Here is a 26,030-nt window from a genome sequence, read left to right as displayed (position 1 = left end):
TAGTTGACACATTTGGCGCTGATGCACCAGCTCTGGCCCTGCCTCTCCATCTGGCCCCACCACTGCCTCTTCCAACCTGTTCTGGTCGAGGACTCTCCTCCGTCTCAGAAGCACTGTGTTCACCCGGCCTCTCAACCCAGCTTGGGTCTGTCACCTCATCATCCTCCGATCCCTCAGTCTGCTCCCCCCTCGGACTTCCTGCCCTGACAACAACTTCCCCACTGTCTGACAACCGTGTCTCCTCATCGTCGGACACCTCTTTACACACTTCTTCCAGTACGTCAACAAGGTCATCATCACCCACAGACTGCGACTGGTGGAAAACCTGGGCATCGGAAAATTGCTCATCAGCAACCGGACAAGTGGTTTGTGACTGTAGGAAGGGTCCAGAAAACAGTTCCTCAGAGTATGCCGGTTCAAATGGTAAATTTTGCTGGGAGGGGGCAGACTGGGGGGGAGGAGGCTGAGGTGCAGGAGCTGGAGGAGTGCCGATTTCGGTGACATGGGTGGACTGCGTGGAAGACTGACTGGTGGACAAATTGCTCGAAGCATTGTCGGCAATCCACGACATCACCTGTTCGCACTGTTCTGGCCTCAACAGTGCTCTACCACGAGTCCCAATAACTTCAGACATGAACCTAGGGAGTGTAGCTCTGCGGCGTTCCCCTGCTCCCTCATAAGCAGGTGGTGTCTCACCCCGCCCAGGACCACGGCCTCTGACCCCTGCAGTAGTTGGACGCCCACGTCCCCGCCCTCGTCCTCTACCCCTAGCCCTCGGGTTAAACATTTTGAAAATGAGAGTTATAACTTTAATTTTTTTTTTAACTTTTTTTTGTGTTTTTTTTTTTTGTTTGTTTTTTAGTTTTTAAAACCAAACGATGCTATCCTATTGCTATGGCTATTTTCTAGCCAAGTATGAAAGCACACTGCTATGCCAGATGAGATGACACTGAGTTATGAAAAAAAAAAACGTAAAATAAAAAAGGAAATGGCAGACTGTGCCTAATTGAAATACAACCCCGGGCCCTAATAAATTTTCCCACTGCGATTCATATGTGCGTCACTAAGCGCAAAACACAGTGGTCGCAAGTCTCACTCCAAATTGCTCCCAATTTGCTAGTAGATGCACTGCAGCAACTACAGCCACCAGCAGATCAACCAGAAATCAAATATATATAACGCTACTGTAGGCGTAAGTAAGCCGTTTGGATTCTCCTATGGCTATTTTCTAGCCAAGTATTAAAGCACACTACTATGCCAGATGAGATGACGCTGAGTTATGAAAAAAATAAACGTAAAATAAAAAAGGAAATGGCTGTGCCTAATTGAAATCAAACCCCTAATAAATTTTCCCACTTTGGTGTTTGAGGTGGATATGTGTGTCACTAAGAGCTAAACACAACGGTAGCAAGTCCCCCTGCTAATTCCTCACAATATGGTACTAGCTGCACTACTAGTGCCAGCAAGCCCAGCCACAAGCAAATAAAAAAAAAAAGTATAACGTTATTGTAGCCCTAAGAAGGGCTGTTGGGTTGTTGTAGAATCACTCCTGCCTAACAGTAAGCTAATAGAACACCCTAACGCTTTCCCTGACCAGCAGCAGCTCTCTCCCTAGCGGCATCCAGACAGAGAATGATCCGAGCAGCGCGGGCAGCGGCTAGTCTATCCCAGGGTCACCTGATCTGGCCAGCCAACCACTGCTATCTACGTGTAAGGGTACCACGTCATGCTGGGTGGAGTGCAGAGTCTCCTGGCTTGTGATTGGCTCTGTTTCTGGCCGCCAAAAAGCAAAACGGCGGGAGCTGCCATTTTCTCGAGCGGGCGAAATACTCGTCCGAGCAACGAGCAGTTACGAGTACGCTAATGCTCGATCGAGCATCAAGCTCGGACGAGTATGTTCGCTCATCTCTAGCTGCAACCAATCCAGGTGGGCCCTCAACGTAAGTATATAAATGGTCTATATACAGTGGGTACAGAAAGTATTTAGACCACTTTTTGTGTCATTGCATCCAATTTGTAAGGTCAAAAAAGTTCCTTGTTTTGCTTATTAATGTACTCTGCTACCCATCTTGACAGAGAAAAACAGAATTTTTTGCTAATTAATTAAACAAGAAAAAGTTAAATATTACTTGGTTTTAAGTGTTCAGACCCTTTGCTGTGACACATATTTAACTCACTTGCTGTCCATTTCCTTCTGATCCTACTTGAAATGGTTCCACTCCTTTATTGGTCTAGCTGTGTTTAATTGAACTGATTGGGCTTGATTAGGAAAGGCACCCACCTCTCTGTATATAATACCTCACAGCTCACAGTGCATGTCAGAGCATATGAGAATCATTAGGTCTAAGGAACTTTCCAAGCAGCTCACAGATCTGGCCTGGGTTACAAAAGAATTTCTGAAGCACTCCAGGTCCCTAAATGCACAGCGGCCTCCATAATCCTTTAAAGTAAACCTACCATCTTGGATCGGCCTACTAAGGTAGACCCAGGGACAGGTTCCTCTAATAAATGCCATTGCAACCCTTTCTAGGGCTAATCTTTCACTGCTCAATAAGTTTGTAAATGTGTTATTGCAAATTAGTGAAAGAGGCTACTGGAGTAGCTTGAGCTGAGGCTACACAGTGTGGTTCCACTGCCCAGTAGTCTCTGTGCAGCTCCTGGTAGCTGTGCATAGGCTATGCATGCATAGCCACCCAGTAGCCTCTTTCACCATACAATGGGGGTGTTTTTCAGCTGCAGAGGCAGCATGGCTGGTTGCAATTGATTGAAAGATGAATGTGGCCAATTACAGAGATATCCTGGATGAAAACTTCTTCCAGAGTGCTCGGGACTTCAGACTTAGCTGAAGGTTAACAAGACAATGACACTGAGCACACAGCTAAAGTAACAAAGCAGTGGTTTCAGACCAACTCTGTGACCATTCTAGACTGGCCCAGCCACAGCCCTGACCTTTACCCAATTAAGCATCTCTGGTGAGACTTGAAAATAGTGTCCACCAATGTTCGCTATTGAACCTAAGGGAACTAGAGAGGATCTGCAAGGAAGAGGCAAATCCAGGTGTGAAAAACTTGTTACATAATTCCCAGGAAGACTCATGGCTGCACTAGCTCAATAGGAGGTTCTACTCAATACTGAACAAAGGGGCCGAATACTTATGACCATGTAATATTTCAGTTTTTCTTTTTTCATAAATTAGCAAAAAATATGTACATTTCTGTTTTCTTTGTCAAGATGAAGGCAGAGTGCACATTAATGAGCAAAATAAGGACTTTTTGATTTTACCAATTGGCTGCAATGAGGCCATAGAGTGAAAAAGTTAAAGGGGGTCTGAATACTTTTCATACCCACTGTAGGGGTGAAAACAGATTCTTCATGGGTGTCTTTGAAACCAAATATGAAAAAGAAGAAAGTAGTGTTTTCAGCTCACCGTTTTGTTGTTTGTTCAATGTGCTGGCTGCTGCTCCAGGACCAGGAGAACGTTTAAGGTAGAAGAAGAGTTGCATGCCGCACCAAAGTAGTAGGTAAAACGAAAAATTTTTATTCCAAAATAGTTAAAAACACATCAGTGAAAGTTGATAATAGAAAATAGCGAGGTAACCTGATGGCATGGAGTGGATAGAAGACTGACAAAATCGCCTACGCGTTTCGGGCGTAACAGCCGCCCTTACTCATGGCTGGTTCTTCAACAAATGCAGTGTGAATATATGGTCTCATACGCCTACCCCATCAGTGAACTAATAGTATACACCTGGTGGGGGAGGCGGACTTCCGACCCTAAAAACATACAATAAAACCTCTGTTAAACACTAGATTCTGAATACCAACACGTTGGGATTCACATACGCAATACATGTATAAGTATTTACCTGGAGGAGAAAGGTTAACTTGCATGAATATCATAACACTCAGGAAACATTAACGGAAATTCGTCATTAGTAATGTGACTACCCGGACCGGAAGTGTCATTCCTCCGTTTCCCTGGAAACGGGATAACACAACCGCACGGGTATGTTTCAACTAGAAGGGACGGCATCCGTACTACAAAACAATCATTAGTATTGTGTATTTATTGTTGTAAACCCATATCAACGGTCTATGCGTAATAGGTTAGTCATTATCTATCCTAGTGCAGGTTTTATTTAGATATTATCCTGAAATATGTAAGTTATTTAATTTACGAAGTGACACCATGCACATAGAAGAATTGTGACAATATTGCAAGACCCATATTTGAAATTAATAATGAAACATGAATTCCTTTCTGAAGTTCATACCACGAGGAAATCTAGTATCAAGGGCAAAAATCCAGTATGCCTCCCTGTCTAGTAACAACCTATGTCTGTCACCACCCCGTTGGGACAGACATACCTGTTCAATAACAAAGGTTTCCAATGAAGACACCTTTCCCTGGTGGCATTCAATGAAATGTCGTGCCGCTCCAGAGAGAGATCTTTTCTTGTCTAATTGTTGTAATGTATTAAGTTTGGTCCAATTGCATATGTCCCTGAGGTGTTCTAGAAACCTTTGTTTAAATTTTCTCGTAGTGCTACCCACATATAGTCGGGTGCACATAGTGCATTTGATGACATATACCACATAATTCGTATTACAATTCAAATAACCCTGTATCTCATGCAATTGTGTGCTTGTGGTATCGGAGAAAGTTTTTAGTGGTGTGGCATACAGGCAGGTTTTACATGGATAGGATCCACATTTAAAAAAGCCCTTGTGGTGTAACCACGTTCGTTTTTGTTTTTTGTTTGTGCCAAAATAGCTGGGGGATATTCTATTGCCTATTGTAGGTGTCTTTTTAGGGATAACCCTGACCCCATTAGTCAGTAGACGTGATATTTTCTCGTCACTCTGTAAAATGGGTAGGTACTTGATGAAGATGTTTTTTATATCTGGAAATTGGTTGGAGTATTGTAATGTTAAACATGGGGTATTCATTTTATCTTTTGGCGGTCTTTGGTTACTTTTACGTTTAAGCAAATCTGTTCGGTCTTTTTTACAGATTGCAGTTTCTGCCCTGTTCAACATCCACTCAGGATATTTGCGTTCTTTAAGCCTCTTTTTGATCCCCATGACTTCCCGTCTGTAATCCGCTGTATCACTACAGTTTCTGCGTGCCCTATTCATTTCCCCGATAGGGATGGCCTTTATAACATGTGTGGGGTGTGCACTATGGGCATGCAGAATGGTGTTTCCAGCTGTTTTTTTGCGGTACGTACATGAGGATATCATTCCGGATTCTTCCGCTTGGAGTGTTAAATCGAGGAATTCTATGTTAGTCTTGTTTACAGAAAAGGTAAATTTCAGATTATATTGATTGTCGTTAATGAACTCCATGAACACTGGCACGGCAGACACATCTCCAACCCACACAAATAGTAGGTCGTCGATGTATCTGCCGTACCAGTGCACAGCATCACAAAACGGATTATTATCTGAAAAAATGAATTCCTGTTCCCACATTGCCATAACCAAGTTGGCAAGTGAGGGGGAGAACTTAGCCCCCATCGAAACCCCCTGGGTCTGTAGATAATACACATCATTAAAAGTAAAAAAATTATGTGTCATCAGATACCATGCCACCTGTTTGAGGAACAATTGTAGATCTTCCCCATATCCACTATATTTTGTAATGTGGAAGTCCAATGCTCGCATTGCGACATGGTGGGGTATGGACGTATAAAGGGATATTACGTCGCAACCAACCCAGGAAAAATCCTGTTGCCAGGAGATCCTTTGAAGGCCCCTTAGCACATCCCCCGTATCTTGTAGATAACCTGGTGTCCTCTTAACTAGAGGTTGTAGGAATGTGTCTAGCCATTGGCATAGACGTTCGTTAAGGGAGCCTATTCCCGAGATTATGGGTCTCATAGGTGGGGGATTGATACCCTTGTGTATCTTGGGTAAGGCGTGCATGATCGGAGTAACAGGATTTTTGTTTTTAAGGTATTCCGCCTGTTGACTAGTTAGTGCCTTTAATGCCACGCCATCGTCTACGATATTAAATAACTCCCGGGAAAAATTCTTTGTGGGATCTGCCGGCAGCATACGGTAGGCTTGTTCATCTTTTAGTAGACTCTCGACCTGTGTCTTATAAAGGTCGCGACCCATCACAACTACCGTGCCCCCCTTATCTGCCATTTTAATGACCTTATTTTCGTCCTCCCTCAGGGACTTAAGTGCCATGCGCTGTTTGAAGCTCAGATTAGATGAGGCACGGGAGCTGTTCGCGTGAAGTTCTTTTAACTCACGTTCTAGGACCTCTTGAAATCTGTCCATAGCCTCCACCCTTGCCTGTATGGGGTAAAAATCAGGGTTAGGGACATCAAATGTGCAAGACTTAGCAGTAATACGATTTTTGTCATCAATATGGTTATTAATATCCATTAACGTGATAAGTGTACGTTGGTCTACAAAGTTTAAGTCCGAAAAAATGTTGTCATGGGATGAGCACTCATTCTCATTCATCGGAGTTAGGATGTCCCGTCCGTTCACAGGGGCTGTGTCGGAAGAGAAATGGTTTCTGACCATGAGACCTCTGATAAATTTGTTTATGTCCTTCAAAGTCCCAAATAGGTCAAAATTCGTCGCTATCGAGAAATTAAGTCCCAAGGCTAGTCTTTGAAACCAGTTAAAGGAGCACTTTAGCTGAATTATTTAATTATACCTTGAGCAGAGCCTGAGGGGAGGTGCATGACTCCAGGTTCTAGAGAGGTTCTAGGAATGTAATGAAAATGAAAATACTTCTAGATATAGGCACCACACCATGCTATATTTAATTAATTCGTTTTGACTAGAGTGTTCCTATAAGTTGCCAGCAGCATTTAAATGGCTGCAGCCATGCCGGCACCATTCTGGCAGTGATGTCATCATAAACATGTTAAACAGTTAACACTGAACCCAAATTTCAACGGCTCTGCTCATCACTAGTGGTAGCATAGTCTTCCATCTGTAGATATCCCAGTTTTTGGCAAAGTTGTTAGCAATATTGATATTTGCCTTTCTTTGTTTGTTTTTTTATTTTTGGACATGTGTCAGGAGATATCCAAATTTTCAGAAAAAAATTACTAACCAATCAACTAACTGACCAAATCAAAGCTAAGGTGAGGGTGAACATGTATCTATTGGAGTCAGAGAAAGACACATTAAGAAGAAATAGAATATAAAATAGTTATTTTGCGCCATTTGCTGGTTATCAACTAGTAATTACTAAAAATGAATTGAAATTTGTTTTATATCTGTTCAAATATATACGTATTACTAAAAAGATACGGGAGGCACTTTTTAATAGTTACACTTTTATCGAAAAGTGAAATCTTACATAAATTTTCAACTAGTTTGTTTTAAAAAATTCACAGGCAAACATAATGTTTGCCTTAGTTTTGTCCAAATCCTAAGAATGAAATCTGAGAGTTGACCAATGTAGTATTTATTGAACTTTCACTTACTTCAGACAAGAAGGAGAACCGTGATGGAATTAAATACCTCCCATGATGAACATTATTACTTACACGTGCCATTGCCGGTCATATTTAGGTAAGAGAGATATCAATCACACATACTCCTTTATTATAGACCTTGGAGAAAATGCACCTTTTAGGAGCAAAGTAAAGCCACGGAAAATAAAACAAAAAGAAATTCTCTAAAGCCCTTTGCTTCATCATGTTAAGATTGATGGAGACAGTGAATAACTGAGACTCATGTGATGATATGTGGCTGATAAATGTGCTGTATATTATACACTACATTATTCAGAAGGGATCTAATAAAAAAAAATCTAACTGACTGCTTATTTGGTACCTGTTTACACTACAACTCATCTTAACAAATGAAGATTGGGTTATTTTGTAGTTGTTTTAAGTGGCACCTACTGTATATGGTACATATAAGGTACACAAAAAGCCATCTTTCCAACCCTTCTTTTTATTTTGATGGAAATTTACCAAATCCCTCATTACTCCAAAAGTACAACTAGGATCGCGTGGGCCATCACGAATCACCGCTACCATGGTCTCTACTGGGCCAAATCTCCCACAGCGTACAGTCTATGACATCTTTCGCTTGCTGAAATAATAGTGGATGCGCAGGCAGCGACAGGTCCATGTACGCTCACACGACAGCAAGTAGCTGACATCATAGTGTGTGCATGGCCAGGGCGAATGGAGCTATCGCTGCAGGCACAAGGACGCAGAAGTGGACCTACGTGGGATGTCGGAAAGGCAAGTACTAACTTTATTTTTATGTGCTGGGGGTTGTTTTTATTGTTTTTATACTGGGGGTTGGCTATATATTACTAGGGGCTGGCTTTATATTACTGGGGGCTGGTTGGCTGTATACTACTGGGGACAAGCTGGCTATATACTGCTGGGGTCTGGCTATATACTGCTGGGAACTGGCTATATGATACCGGGGGCTAGCTGGCTATATACACTACTAGGGGCTGATTATATATTACTGGGGGTTGGTTGGCTATATACTGCTGGGAACTGGCTATATGATACCGGGGGCTAGCTGGCTATATACACTACTAGGGGCTGGTTATATATTACTGGGGGTTGGTTGGCTTTATACTGCTGGGGTCTGGCTATATGTTACTGGGGGCTGGCCAGCTGTACACACTACTAGGGGATGCTACTTTGCAACAATGTTATAGTGTACAAAATCACCCCAAACAAGTGAAAGCAGAATAGTGTAGAGCATTTTACAGTTTTCCTTTAGATAGATCTTAATAATTTCCTATTATTTGGAAAAATTATATTTATTCAACTGATTTAATGTTTGAACGGGCTAAAATAAAATGTCCTCATTCTGATCCTTATGGATTTGAATTTCTTTACCTTAATGTGTGCTTTTAGGGTCCATACCAACACTCCCTTTTAATGTTGGGTCTTGGGATAAACACATTTCCCCTTTAAATAATTCTTACTGTAGAAGTAATTTTTTATATATATATATTTCACAGTATGGAAACAACACCGCACAGCACTATAGTGATCACTAACAAGACAACCACCGCCAGACACAAGATAATAAATTGATTTTATTACATGGGGTTCACTGTGTAAACATAGGAAAGACAGTTATAGGTCAATAAAAATAAAATTAACCCCAGCTAAACTGTAAAGTGCGTTTTACACAGACTTGGCCCCAGGCTCAGACAGCTGGGCTTTGTAGCAGCTGGAGGTAAGCCCTTGAATTATACAATAGAATAGTAGCTATTAGCCTATGGGGATTGCTGGACTGACAAATAGGCAGGTTATGAGCAGCACTGACACCCAACATTGCCTTTCAGGTCCAGCTCCAATATTTATAATGCTACCGCTTATACTGTATGAAAGGTTGTATGTGTTCATAAAAGGGATTGAATGGGGGGAGGTTGGGGCATGGACAGAATGTAAAGGTTTGAACTTCCATTTAATGTATCATTTTTCCTAGTTGTAAATGTTTCTTATTTAATTACCTCAGTCTCATTATAAATGTCCTTCTCCTATCCTTTTAGACGTCACGAAACAGGGAAATGTTAATGTCATCTGCAAAAGAGAAGGCAAAATCTATAGCCACAAACAGGTAAATGCTGCATTCTGTTATATCCCTAGATTCCAGGGCATTATTGCTGTGACATTGCTGACAATTTGAAAGGTCATAAGACATGTGATTTCTTAAATGGGGTTGGAAAGAAGAATGAGATCTATTTATTCTATATTTTGCATTCTCTTATTATCGCATCAGGCTTGTTCTACTGAATGCTACAGCACAGAAGTTAAAAACATAGTTGGAAATACGGTTGGGTCCATAGATATTTGGACACTGGCAGAAATTTTGATTTTTCCTTTTTACTAAAACATATTTAAGTTATACTCACATAATGGACATGGAGATAAAGTCCAGACTTCCAGCTTCTATTTGAGGGTATCCACAATAAAAATGGATGAAGGGTTAAGGCATTTTAGCTCCATAACTTGTGCCACCCTGTTTTTAAAGGACAAAAAGCTATTGGACTATTGACTCAGGGGCAGTTTCATGTTGAAGTGTAGGAGATTACTTCATTATGTAGTTTTCAATTAACCCCTTTCTGACAATGGAGGTAGTACTACGTCACAGGCGCATGGATGAGAGCTGAGGATGTTGGCTGTATATCATATACATATTATATACATATTATGTAATATACAGCCGACACACCCACTGCTAACACCCGTCTTCTCTGATCGCGGGCATTAACGGGTCTTCTGCACTAGATCCGACCCCCCCCCCCCACAAACTTATATCACACTGAAAAATATAGCATGTTCCCAGTGCCACCCTGAGCCAAATGGGAAGCTATTGTTGAATACCTATTATTCTATTCCTGTCTTGGAATTCCACAACAGCTTCCTATCGCCCATGCAGGCTTTTTGTGTCATGTTAAAGAATGGCTACATTAGTACATATTTTATAAAGTGTGCAGTATATGGATTCCCAACCCTGTATCATCCTATGTAATGTTTGCTTTATGTCTATATTGTAATTATAGAATGACAGACATATAATAAGCATATAATCCATATCAGATGATCAAGTAGCTTAATGTAGTCTCACCTACTTACCATATAAAGCACAATAACCATACAATTATACCACCTACAATTAAAAGCCTACAATTACACTGCTAATAATAAAACAGGAGACAAATCTGCGTCTCTGTTACCAGAAGATACTTATGTATAATCCCATTTCTCATCTGACCTTTACATGATTATGAATCAAACAAACCAGGGAAATAATGTAACACAATGGAAATAGAAATAGTAACCACAAGTGCGGCTCAGTAGTGGGTGGAAGAAGCCTACTCATACTACTAGAGTGTGAATTGCTGATACTAGGACTGATAGAAGTCTAAAGCATAGGACTGCTTTTTTATTGTCTGAGACAGACAATTATTGAGGTGTTATCCTATCTGTGCTCCAGGCTCTTGCAAGGCTTGAACAATTTTGTCGGAGTTCCCTCCAGCATGCGAGAGTTAATGGTGCCTTCATCCAACTGCAGATTACGAACGTAATTGGTGCCGAACCAAACAGCTTATTCTATAGCCAGGTTTTCGGGGATTATACTTGGGCACTGTAGTGAGATTTCTTACCTATTCTTCTACCTTTCGTGTCTACGGCCAATATTTGGATTGTAACTAAGAACTATGGAAATATCATTGGAGCTCACTAGACAGTGAGCAAGATAAAATCAATATTCTGCTCAGCTGTGTCAGAGTCATTCCAGTTTATTGGACCAGGGAAAATCTCCAGGGCTGGTTATTAGTACTACTGAAAGCTTTGTTCAATGCATATAGGTGTCAGTCTCTAGAGCCAACGTCAGACAAAAGGTGAAATTATTGGGCATTTCTCAGAAAACAGAACACATGTAATAATGAGGGTGCTGGATCATAACCTTATGCTCTGATGTTTATTTGTTATTCTTTCTAGTAATATAAGAGCAGTTAGCCAAGAGGGTGTAACCATTTGTGGGTGTCAGTAGTGGTTGGACAGTACGAGCTTATACCCAGTTGCATAGTTACTACAGAACTATTCACCAGAATTTCTACAAGGGGATTTAAAGAAACAATATAAAATGATAATAGTAATATTTAGAGAGGGGCCACAGGCTGCTGGTCTATAGATCTATAGAACATGTATAGTCTCGTAAATTTACAATCTAAGCAAAGTACTCTCTAATTGGAGATCCTCAAATCATTCAACATCCGCTCTGCTGAGCTTAGACAAATTTTTAGCAAAATTCCACTTGGGTCAGAATCCATTAGGTCCAAACCAATGTTTCTTTAAGTGTTCTGGAAGTTGATATATACAATGTAAGTCCGGAAGCCTAAAGAAAGTGGTGCAAATGGCCACTTTTGCAGAAAATACCCAACATGAACACCTGTGATCAATACTGGCACTGATTTTGACTGTTAACCCTTTAGATGCTGCTGACAAAGCTGCTAGCAGCATGGGCACCACCATCTCGGCTGTGGTCGTCAATCCCTGTAACATCATTGTGTTGGTATGACATCATCGTGCCAGTGTGCTGGTGGCACATTGCAACAGGTCATGTGCAAAAATGCCATATACTGCTATTCTGTAGCATGGCAGTATATGGTAAGATCCATCAGACCACCTAGGGTTAAAGTACCCTATGGGATCGAAAAAATTGTAAAAAACTAAATATTTTAAATCCTTTTTCCCTAGAACCGATATAAAAACATATAAACAATAGATATCATAGACATGTTAAATATTGCCATGTCCCAAAAGTCCCAGTCTATCAATATATAAAAATAGTTATTCCCAGTGGTGAACCCCCATTTTGCAAAGATTTAAATAAAACATGATCTATAGGTCATACAGTCCCACATGGCATCAATGTCAACATCATCACGTCCTGCAAAAAATGATACCTTACATGGAACCATAAGCCAAAGTATGAAGAAGTTATCAACATCAGAATTTGGCAAAATAAATATTTTTTTTTCTACAAAAAGTTTTACTATTTTAAAACCTATTAAAAATTTATAAAACCTGTATAAATTTGGTATCCCTATAATTTCACCGACTGAAAGAATAAAAGGATGGTTCAATGCATTTTGCATTTTTTCCTGCTTCTCAGAACATGGAAAATTAAATACTGCACAGAAAATAAGCCCTTATAATGCTCCGTACATAATGCTCCTTCTTTATGGATTTTTAAAGAAGGGGAGAAAACACTGGAAACAAAAAGGACATTCCCAGGAAGGGGTTAAAAGTCCAATGAAATGAATGATCATTTTAAAGGATCTATTTGAATTCTGTTATTACTGTATATGCAGGATTCATCCGAATTGAATCCGAAAATATTTGGATTCAATTTGGTTCCTGAAAATCTCTTAATCTATGAATCGATGAATAGATTCACTCATCTGAATCTTTAATGTATAAATTTGGCTGTTGAACACTTTATAAACACAACTGCTTTTGGCAACATGTGATCGATGTCTGGTCTGGTGTCTAGCTCTCATTAATCAGACAGGATCAGGATTGGTCATCGATAGAAAGAAAAATCAGAAAATCCCTTTAAATAGAATTGAAGGAAAAATTCATCTGGATGTGAATTTGATACCAAACAAATGTCTGTTCCCACCCCAGTGTTCATATGCTAGAAACTCACGACCGTAGCAGATTGTTGACAAGTGCTGAGCACTGTGCAAAATAAGACCCTTAATGGATGGGCCGGACAAGTTAATGGGGGATTTGCATCAATTTTACAGTCGGACCACCAACAGAAACGATGCTGTGTGCTTTCCCCTCATCCCTCTTTTCTTTTGCTCTTCATTTGAAAGTGTTCCAGCTCATTTTACACTCTTCTCTATCTATAGGAGTCACAATTGCATTGATACTAGTCCAAATAATATTTTTTCAGTACATGGGAAGCTGCCAAACTTCCAAAAACATTCTGTTCCCTTTCCAGCATTCCTTTAATTAGAAGCTGAGAGCCTACTTAAAAAATGTCCTTTGTGTTTAACTTTATGTTCTCCAGAAAAAGAGCTGCAGGCAAGAAAAGTGCGACGGTGCAATTATTACCTAAGAGGAGGTGCATTGCTTATACGTTCCTATAAAATAACATTTAGAGCGATTCATTTTACAAGCCATCATAAATTCTATTATCATTTTGGAGTTCTCATAAGAAGCAATATACAAATATTGAATGCCTACAAGCTAATGGATATTTATGGAAAGTTCACATTAAGCCTTTTCAGCTGTATCAGAGTGGAATTATTAATAAAACAAATAATTACAGTAATAAACGCTACTGTACAATATGCAATGTAATGGTACAATATTTATGACAAGTTAAGGTATAAGTTAGAGCAATTCACTTAAAGGGGTTTATCACCTTCGAGGGGTTTCTCACAAAACAAGTTAGGCCCTATCCACACGATAGGACCTAACTTGCTGATCGGTGGGGATCTCAGTGATGAGATATCCACAGAGCATGTGAACAGGGGAGTCCGATGTACCACAGTTGGACCCCTTGTCACTCCTCGAGATGAGTGGAGCTGCGCATGGCTGTGATGCCTCGTTTATCTCTATGGAGCTGATGGAGATTTCCGAGCCCCATACTTTTCCCCTATTCTTTGCATCCATAACCTATCGGCTCCGCTTAGTATATACGTGTGCTGATCCCTCCGTCTCCCAGGGTAAGTCTATGGATATGCTCAACTTGTATGTTGGAAACGTTCCTGGCGTATGCACTGAGCTTATAAAGCAAGTGTAATGTGACTGTAGCCTTGATGTGATATGTAACACATATCATACACCTAAATATTATACAGACCAAGTACAACGCTTTTATTACAATGGTCTTCCCACAAGTCAGTAGCTTCTTCCAAGAACTAAATTCTCCCTGAAAAAATGGTTTCATAAACATGAATGAAATTTATTGGTCTCCTAATTTCCCAGATTTGACACATCTATGGTTTGTGCTTGAATAACAAGCTAGACCCTGAAGGCCCAACATTACAATATACAGGATCCTTACAAGGATCTACTGCTAGTGTCTTAGTGCTAGATACCACAGGAGACCTACAAAGATCACAAGGAGTCCATGCCTTGCAGGGTCAGCCCAGATTTGGTAACCCACACATAATACCAGGCAGGTGTGTTTTTTATTTTTCATCTGATTAGTGTATGTTTGTGCTACATATGTAACAAAAAATAGTAAATGTGAGTGTGAACTATTGGTTTTGTTGTACTTTAAGGGTTAAAGTGTAGCTAACATTTAAGATAATTATTTATTTTGATTGTGGGGGGATGTGGTGAACATTTTCGTATTACACTTAACAAATTCTGCTTAGTTTGTTAAAAAAAATCATCAAGTTACTCCCTCCCATTGAGATTTGTCCTACAGTCTGTACAGTGTGTCTCTGAAGCTCCCATCTAATCTCCCTGTGTTTGGTTAAAAACTTTTGGCAGCTTTCAGCTTGATCTTTAGAAAAAATGCTCATAGCATACTACAACTAGGGAGGGAGTAGAAAGGGTTAACACTCACAAGCTGTGTAACAAACAGGAGAGCAGTGAGAGAGACCTATTTACAGATTTGCTATAACAACACAGAAGTAACATTGTAACTTAGGGGCACATTGCAATCTATTTCATTACAAACAAAGCAGAATTTCTTAATGAAGTATATTAGAAAAATGTTCATAACCCACCTCCCCCCCCCCAAACACACACACACACACACAAACACACAAACACACACACACACACACAAACACACAAACACACACACACACAAAAGAAAAAACCATTTGAAATGACGGTTACTTCAATCCATATGAAATGGACACACAAAAATGTTAACATTTGTTACAAAACAAAAACAAGCAACATGCTTAGAGGAAAAAAGTAATATAATCTTCAATGTAATATAAAAAAATATGTGAATTGTGACTGGCAAGTGACCAGAGGAAAGCTGTTTACTCAGCTGTTGTTGGGAACCCCAGAGAAATTCCATTGAAACCATTCTTATAAGACTTGCAAGTTGCTACTAGATGTTATTTTGCAATTTAGGTTTATGACTTGCGACATATGTCGTACTGCCAGATGTCAACCTTAATGTGCCAGCCTGAGAAAATGTCTAATTCATAAGTGCAAATGTTCCCATAATTCAGCCCACTGAAATGATCCCTGATCAAACTAAATTTACAGACTGCTATACGGTCACATTCTCAGATTAGTCTATATTCATATCTCTGTTATTTCAGTGGAACTGCATTAAAATACTTTACAGGGTTTACCCCAATCATTGTAATTTGCAGTATCCCCTATCCTAAGAACAACGGGGCACATTTACTAAGGGTCCGACACACCGAATTTACGTCAGATTTCCCGACTATTTCTGATTTGCGCCCCATTTAACAGGGGTTTTGGCACATGAAATGGGATTTTGGCACCGAATTTTATGCGAAACACAACGGAGGGCGTGGCCGTCGGACAACCCAACTGATTCGGAATCTTTAAATTTGAAATTTAAAATTTAAATTGTGTCGCAAGACATGCACTCACATACACCGGGAAGGAGATGGTGAACTCCAGCGGATCTCAGCGTGGAAGCGACACACGCAGGATATTGGTCACACAATCTTAGTGAATCGCGCCGGACTTCATCCTCATCAGGGAACGCACAGCAGGGATTGCGACAGGACCGGGTAAGTAAATGTGCCCCAATGTATAAGTTTGAGATATCTGGAGACTTGAGCAATAAGGACCACCAGTGATGCCAAGCAAGAGGGACTTTGTTGATTGTTGATAGAAGTCCGTTTTGTGGATAAGGGGTAAGTAACACTGGTGGAATAATCCCTTAATTACCAACCAAACCTGCCAATTTTAGCCAATCTGTCTATTGGGCTTTTCCTGATGGAAGATCGAAGGATTTGGTAGCAGGGTTTCAACATGCCTGATTCTTTTGCTTTTGAAGAGATAACCCATCACCAGTCTAGTCTTCCGTATGAGAACTTAACTGAGCAGTCGGTGCATGTGTATGTGGATTTGAGCTATCAGATATCCTGATTAAAATTTATGGTCTTTACAAGACATCAGGATTAAAGCTCCTTATGGCACCAACGTGAGCTACTGCCAGTAAAAAGTAGCTCCATTGTGAACATAAGGGCAGTGTCCACAATGTTTCCCAGTATTGCCTAGGGAAAATTTGCCAATGGGACAATCGGTAGGAATTGGATCATGGGTGCTTCATAATATACAAAGCTGATTGTGCTTTGACCTCTCGGAACAAAGAAGTGGGTGAATAATTCAATAATCTTCAAGAGAAATATCTTTACAATGAGACCTGATTCTACTTAAATGCCTACACATGCGAACCTGTGCTTAAAGGGGTTGTCCGAGTTTTGAAAAAAATAAATATGTGGCCGGGAGCGGGCTGCATAAAAAACAATAAAGCTGTACTTACCTTCTGGTGCCCTCCGGTATCCAGCGCTGCTGTCGCTCTGGTCCGGGCGCCATGTAAACAAACATGGCCGCCGGAACAGCGCTGCATTCAGCTTCCGGCCTTCATACACAATGCTGTGTATAGGGAAGGATAGGCGTACCCGGCCACGGCCGGCCGGAAGCTGAATCCAGCGCTGCTCCGGCGGCCATGTTTGTTTACATGGCGACCGCTGGATACCGGAGGGCACCGGAAGGTAAGTACATTGTTATTGTTTTAGGCAGCCTGTTCCCGGCCACATATATATAGATTTTTTTTTTTTTAAACTTGGACAACCCTTTTAACTACTTATAACAATTCATATCTGATACCTGGTACATACATGAAGCTAGTTGTAAATATTCTGTTGCTTTTGACCAACAGTGACCCTAGTCCCTATCTTGGGACATTGTTTCATTTCCCCCAAAGAAAGCTCTTGTCTTCTCTATTTACTATGTCTCGGATTGTAGTTAAAAGACATCTACCACCAGGATGAAGGATTGTAAACCTTCTGGCAGGATCCGCTCTTCTTTTAGCTTCTTAAGCCCTATTTTTTAAAGTCTTTTATGCAAATGAGCATCAGAGGCTCCAGGCTCCATAGATGTTAATGGAGCCTGAAGCCCCTCAGGTCTATTTACATAATCCTTAAAGCCTTTTTTTCTTAAAAATAAGAGCATAAGAAGCTAAAAGAAGGGCAGATCCTGCTTGGTCTACAATCCTTCATCCTGGTGGTAGATGTCCTTTAAGCCTGATGCAATTTAAGAAGTTACCTCACACAAACTGTGGACAAGAAAGTCCCTCTTTATTTAATAAATAAATTAGCCGTTTTGCTTTGGAATCTCAGACAGCCCCTTTAACATTAAAGGGAAAGTGCCTCACACATGAGATTCCTCATCAACTTCTGAACAGTCTGTTACAGAACCAAAAATTAAATTGAATCAAAACCTTTTATATTGTTAGTGTGTAGCAAATGTGGATATTTTAAAGGAAAATAAAAATCATTCCAAATCGACCCAAAATAATGATTGAAACTACGGAAGGATCTTTCAAAGTGGAAAAGACTGTAATACATATATAATAAGAGAGTATAGCAATCAGAGAGAGGAGGGATTAGAGGGTATGTGTAAAGTGTTATGTACGTCTTTCAGCCTATAATAACGGCATAAAAATTACACAGCATGACAACTCCTCATCTGCTGACAATTTTGAGTAGATGATTGATGCCTGGAATCTCATACGTTAGTTCTAGGAAAGCTGATGGCAGAATTATTTGAAAGCCATAAGTCATACTCTTCTGCTTGAACCAAAGATGATTTTCAAGGTTGACATAAAGTAACTGACACCAACCTCCCTGTAATACTGACTATAAAACACTTTCATGTTCCCGCCATATAATTAGCTATAAATTCACATTCAAATGCAGATCTGCGTAGGAAATACTTTGGGTGAAATTTAAGGGAATTGCAAGAACCGTTCTAATCTATATGTATGGAACAGAAGTGAATGAAGAGGAAAGTGGTCATACTAGTCTGGATGACAAACCGAATGCATAGGCAATGGGGTCAGGCGAAGTCTTTAAAGTAAACCTACCATGAGCAATCTACTATCAGAAGTAGATCAGATGGTAGATTCCTCCTGCCTGCCTCTGCCCTAATCTGTAGTTTAATAATCCTGGAAATGAACCTTTTAAAAACATTATAGTTAGATTTGGGTCACAGCGGCTGTGGACCTATAATTCATATTAGTTCTTAGTATCTGAGCCTATATTAGTCAGCCCACCAAGTCGACATAGTGTTATGGGGGAGTTATACGGATATTAAATATATATTGACCCCTCTTAGACCTTTCACCCTGATTATATATCACTTATAAAGAGATCAAGATCAAAGCCTTCTAATCATAGTTTTTAGTGAAGTACCGTATATACTCGAGTATAAGCCGACCCGAGTATAAGCCGAGGCCCCTAATTTTACCACAAAAATATGGGAAAATCTATTGACTCGAGTATAAGCCGGGGGTGGGAAATGCATTGGTCACAGCCTCCCCAGTATATAGCCTGCCAGCCCCTGCCCCAGTGTATATAGCCTGCCAGCCCCTGCCCCCAGTGTATATAGCCTCATAGGCCCTGCCCCAGTGTATATAACACCCCCCCCCCCGTTGTGCAGCACAACAATACCATTGTAGCGGATGGATCGTACAGAAGATCTAAGGGGGCCGCCGGAAAGGTGAGTTTTGATTAATTTTTTTGACTCGAGTATAAGCCGAGTTTGGGGTTTTCAGCACATTTTTTGTGCTGAAAAACTAGGCTTATACTCGAGTATATAAGGTATGTATTTTGGGTGGGTTAATTTAAATGGTAGGTTCTCTTTAAGAAGGTGCCATTAGAATACCTTTTTACCTAATGCTAATAGTAGTCAGGGTAGTCAGTACACAGAAAGATGCATGAAGAAAAATATAAAGTAATAACATTTTACTGGTCATCAGCTTAGCACAACTCTACCCATGAAAAAAAAGATGAAAAAAAGAAGATTCAGCAAAAATCTGATAATATTGATACGTTTATTGGTTTTGAAGGTTTCATATATATATATATACAGTATATACACATGAGAATATGAATATTTATGAAACTTTGTGAACTGGTAAAAATATTGATATAAATGGAGATTTCTGACTCTTTTATTTTATGGTTATCTCAAGATTTCTATTTTTGTTCAGGCATAGAGCAGGGTGATGAAGCATAAATTTATATATAACTGAACAGGGCCATCCCAAAAATCAAAAAGGATCCCATAGCTGCCACCCATCAATTACTCCCATATGGAAAGCTATATTTTTCTATGTACAGGCAGTCCCCGGTTTGCACACAAGTTCCTTGGGTTTGTACTTAAGTTGAATTTGTATGCAAGTTGGAACTGTATATTTTATAATTGTAACCCCAGACAAAAATTATTGCCCCAGTGACAATTGGAGTTTCAAATTGTTTTGCTGTAATGGGATCAAGGATTATCAATAAAACTTCATTACAGAGATCTTACAGCTGATCATTGCAGCCTGGGAGTATAGTAAAGCATCAGAGCTTCACCAGAGGCCACAGTGGGCAGAGATGTCCGTTTGCAACTAGGGGTTGTCTGTAAGTCGGGTGTCCTTAAGTAGAGGACTGCCTGTATTCACAACTTTTATATATTTATATAATATATACACACATTTCCACCACGCTATGTATGTTACTGCTCCCAAAACATTTCCAGGCTTTATTGATGCATCTTCTTGGGAAATTCTACCATGGTACCCCAATATAATGGGGCTTATTTACTAAGGTCTGCGGCCGCCTTTTCATTGGGTTTTCCGATATTTTCGGGGATCACACCGGATGGGTAAATGTGCCCCAACATAATGTTGAGAATTACAGCACTGGGTGTGATCCTGTGTCACGATTAAGTGAATGTGGATAGCTGCATGTTACAAACAGCTGGATGACTGAGAGGGTATAGGTTTCGGAAAAAACTTATACGAGACCACAATTTTCGAAGGGTTCCAGTAATGAGAGACAAACTATTGGAGTAATACCTTTTGAGACCCATACCCAGACCAATACTTTTGAGACCCATATTTCTAGAGAACCTGGGGACCAACAATCCACCAGTTGAAAAAACTGTACCCAGCTATGGAAACTAAATTATGAGTTGGTAACAATTGTGCTTTCTAGGCTTGCCGATAAATTCCATAGACGTGTTAAGAAAACCTGACGGACAACATTAATATTAAATCTGTGTGTAGAAGTGGAAGCCTCAGCTGGAAAAACAGACGGCCCTAATTCTCTCCATCAATGGATGAACTAGAGTTGTCACCTACCGGTTAGTCATGATGTATCTACACAGGATATATGACACAAGACATTGACCAGAGAAATGCAGATATATCATATACATTATAAAATAGGTCTATATCATATAAATTGAATTATATCACAATAAATCCTCATTCACAAGGAGGGTTTTTACAGAATCTGTTATAGACAGATTGACATATTAAGGAAAACTTCAGATAAGATGCAATGCAATTGAGGAGGAAAAAAAAAATCAATGTTAATGTAAGTAGGATATGTCAAGCTTCACTCTGAGCAGAAAATCTAATTATTGAGTGCACTGACTCAAATACACAATCTTTACCTGAATTCATGTTTTGACGGAAAACTCCATCTTGTGGCAGCTCAGCCCACAGATAAAACATGTCCTTTATGCTCCGAGTATCTTCTGAGCAGATTGTGATCATAGGCTGTGATTTATAGTACAATTATCCCCCTTAAACCCACTGTTATACAGATACATCATCACAATGACACAATAAAAGCACAGTCTGAGAAGCGAGCTAGTCATTAGTGGAACAGGTCTTGGATGCATTTATAGTCGATGAACAATGCAAAGTATATTGCTTAAAGTGTGGCAATTACTGTACATAAAGACACTGGAAGCCACCATGGTGTGAGTTCAAGACAAACTCAGGGGAATCCAACAAGCTTTAAAGGACACTAAGTTTTGTTACAGAATTACACGGTAAAAACTTTGACTATTATTTGGACTATATTATAACACTACAAATAAAGGTGACCCTTATTTTGATCTTTATAGACGTTAGTTAGACGTTATGGTCTCTCCCAGGGGCGTAACTAGGAGGGCCAAGGCCTCATAGCAAGACTTCTAAATGGGGGCCCAGTACCTCCTTTAGAAAATATACATATTTGTATACACATTTATACACTTTTACACACATTTAAACAATCATGTGCACACAATTATGCACCAATATGTACATTTATACACTTACAAAGACCTATCCCTGTAACTGCTGCCCACATGGGGAAATACATGGCGGCAGGATTTAGAGATGAGAAATCTAGTCCTGGTCCTAGTCATTCGTCTGTCCCCTGCCGCGACATTGCTTACCTGTGCTGCCGATTCCTGCTGTGTACTGTGGAAGATGTGGACTGTTATATGCATATGATGGCGTACAATGTGCAGCATAATATGTATCTAATGGTGCACATCCTCCATTCTTTGGTGTATCAGGTCGGATGCCGGTCCCCTTGACACTGTAGGCCCCAGAGTAGCTGCTATGGCTGCTACCGCTGTAGTTACTCCCCTGGCCTCTCTTCAAGATCATTGGAATTTAAAAAAAAAAAACTTTGTTCACCTGGACTGCATTTTAGCATTCTCTGGAATATTAGGCCTACTTCCAGTGATGGTTTTGGCTGTCACCCCTATACTCCTTCTTTAGACAGCTTTTGGCTTTCTTTATAGTATTATCGAAGAACTGTCTATATTAGTAAATAGACAGGAAAGAACAATAGACATGAAAGAACAATTCTGGAGCTTAGCCAAGAGTAGTTAGCCATGTGGGTGGCTCCAGATGCAGATACATCTCTGCAAAGTCTGATTCTGGCAGCATTGACTGGATGGAATGATTCTTTGTAGGACTTACAACTGGTAACACCCATATGGCTAACTATATATGGAAATGTATCAACCTGTATATGCCAATCTGTATATATCAGACACAATGATTAATCCAGCGCAGCAGACAACTGTCTAGATATGCCCCCTATTGGTGTAAAGATTAATGCATCTCCCCCAAAATATTTCTAGAATAAGATCAATATTAGTTCAATATTTAAAAACTTTACTGGTAATATATAAAATAAAAGATAAAAGAGAGTGCAGACAGATAAGGAAAGGAGGAAAAAGATTCTTTGGATTTAACACCTTACATACCTGACTTACACTTGATTCAGCTCTGTAAAGAAATGAGGCTAATGAGTAAAATATTGTCCATGTCTATTAAGAGTTAAGTCATCAAAAACTTTAAAAATGTCTCCTTTTCTGTCTGCTGTTTGTGTAAGGTCTGCTAAGTAAGGAGGGGATGTTTATTTAGATGATAAATGTTGGGAAACCAAAACCCATCCAGGTCAACATCTGCAAAGCATTTGTATGTACTCTCCATGTTTGTGTGGGTTTCCTCCGGGTCCTCCAGTTTTCTCCCACACTCCAAAAACATACTGGTAGGTTGATCTGATAGGCAATATTTGTGTAGATGATGTAACACCATTGTAAAGATACCATTAATATTGTTCTTTTGTTACTGAGCCAGACAGGTTCTAGCCTGATAACCTACTCAGACAGAAAAGACAGTAACACCGCTATAATACAGAGTGTAAATACCCTGAATTACAGTATAAACTGATTTTCCTAGGAGAGTTAATGGATCTCTATGGTTCAGCCTCACACTTGACTTTAGTGAATTTTCATGTTCCAGTGTTCACAGTCCTGGAATGACTAAGCTCTGTCTGGAACAGCCCAAGCACAGGAAGAATATATTAAGCAATTAAAAAGTCTCCTTTATTCAGTTTCCTGCAGGTTACTAATATATACTTGGATTTTTCAGGTTGAGAAACAGCATCACCTGCTGGGAACGAACAAAATTTCACCGCACATAAGAAATTCTGGTCAAATCCTTTTCTCAGGACTGAAGGGTAAGACCAGAACACAAACCATATTTATAACAGTTCTTTTCTTTTATGGAAGGGTAAAGCTTACAACATGCTGACTCTATGGTGGAGACAGCTCACCGCAAGGCCTGTTACCTAATATAAACCCAAGACATTGAGCCTAAGAGGAAGCTGAGAGGAAATATGAAGGTCCCGGGATTTCCAATACTTGAACATTTACTGGTTGTACATAGATGACATTGTCTAAGGAAAGGAAATGTTATTGTGTCACTCTACAACTCTAACGCACTCTAACTGCTCAGCTCCTCCTGTTCTTTAACATGCTGCCTGCAGATATGGCACTATCAGGGTCGGCTACAGGTTTCAGTAGGCCCCTTAGCGACAGAGCCTCAGTGGGCCCCTTTGTAGTGAACTCACATAGCAGCATTAAAAATTCAGAAACTGGAAAAAGTCTCCTGTTCCCATGAATATTTCCTAGTTTATCGTCCCAAACAGCCCCTCGTGGTTATTTTATAAAAGCCTCACCTCAATGGAATTATTAGATACAGCTCTCCTCACCCCCATAGATTCATTATGTGCAGCCTTTTGCAAGACCCCCCCAGCAGACTCTTGCCCGGGTATGCCCATTGCTGGCACCGGCCCTGGGCACTATTTACAATCTACTCAGCTCCTCCTGGTTCAACCACTCCTGGTTTTGGCTCACAATAACCAAAGGCCTAACAGGGATATTAGGTGAACAGGCCCAGTTCACAAGTACCAGTACTAGGGGTGCAACTTGGTTGGATGCATTTGACATAAAGTGCATAGGTCGACTTTTGCCTATTTTAGGAGACAAATATTGTAAAAATTGATTATAGTTGAGGAGCCTAGATATAGGACCAGCATAACTTACACCTCTCATCTGGCCATTAGTATGAGCCCTAGTTCTAGGACTATCACATAACTGTGTACCAGCCGATGGACAACCATGAAGAGTCTTTTGCAAGTCTTTACATGGTCCCTCCATTATTGTGTTTATAGTACTGGTCTTTTACATGAGACACCTGATGAGAAAATGAAGACACCCTGGACCAGTGGCGTAACTAGAAGCTGACGGGCCCCAGTGCAAAGTCTGTGCTAGGCCCCGACTATAATGTATGGTTTATAGTAATGGCCTTCTCATATGGGAAAGTGACACCATAAGGGCCCCCTAAACCTCTTGGGCCCAGGTGTGATCGCAACCTCTGCACCCCCTCAAGTTACGCCCATGCCCTAGACCCCACTACAACACACCTTCCGGAACACCAGTCTGACCCCCTTGCACTGAAAACACACAGGCAGAAACCATGGGGAAAAATTAGTCAGCGAATACAAAGCTTTTGCATCGTGTCCCAGCCAGCCTCGTCCCCGGCCACTTGATGTAGAGGAGGGGTTTATGGTGGGAGGAGTCACAATGCCCCTCCTTTAAGTCTGGAATTGCTATGATGTACAAACCACATTCTAACAAGGAACTAGCAAAGTGAAAGCCGGTTTAACATTTTTTCCTGATTTTTTTTCTTTATCTTTTATAGAAATGGAAAATATCAATTCCTAGTCACAGTTTCATTTGCTATCATTTCATTTGAAATTGACCTTTACCAGTTATTTTTCTCAAAAACAAATCAAATGCTGGCAGATTCTGTTAATGAAAGTCAAAGAGGAATGAGAATGTATAATAATTCAGTAATGACTGAACTTTCTAATCAGTAATGGTCAAAGCCGTCGCCCACAAAACTTGATGTCTTCAGACAAATGTCATGGGACTGCGGAGGTGGCGCATTTTCTCTTCCCACAGAACTTTCCAATGTGTAAACACAGGCATCGGAGAATCCCATCCTCCTGCACCCTGCCAAAAAAATCTGCCCTAAAAATTATGATAGCGATGTGACTACATTCATTGTAGTGCATAGGACCGGACAATTCTCCCCCACGGAATAATCAAAAACAGGTCATTCCAAAAGGAAAAAGGGACATTTTCATTAGGACCACTGCTGGTGATGCCAAACGAAACACCATTACTGTGTAACAGAAATATTAGAGGCATTTCCTCTCTGTGTTTCTTTGCGCTTTTACCCACACAATCTGCTGCATAGCTGATGTACAGGAATGTGACACACACTTTGTTTCCATATTAGCATTTAACCTTTGCAAGAAAGACACAAGAGTGGGACAAAAGCTTAGAATGTGGAAATAGTTGCCCTCGCTGAGACATGAAATCACAGGCGGGTGGGTGGATATATATCTTATATTTAGATACAGAATCATTTGTCAGGGTGTAAAATAAGCCAAATCAAGAAAAGAAAACTCACCAGGATGTAAATATAATCCATTATTTTTTCCCCCATAATTCTCTTGTGGAAAGGCTCTTCTGTGCTACTAAATTCTGCATTAACCCATTGGGGCAAATTTACTTACCTGGTACAGTCACGATCCCCGATTCAGACGGTCCAACAAGTCCGGCACGATTCAAGAAGATTGTTCGCCCAAGTTCCTGCATCCGACACTTCCCCGC

This window comes from Engystomops pustulosus, chromosome 9 (assembly GCF_040894005.1).
Source record: "Engystomops pustulosus chromosome 9, aEngPut4.maternal, whole genome shotgun sequence".
Classification (NCBI taxonomy): domain Eukaryota; kingdom Metazoa; phylum Chordata; class Amphibia; order Anura; family Leptodactylidae; genus Engystomops; species Engystomops pustulosus.
Note: the sequence above shows the minus strand (reverse complement) of the source record.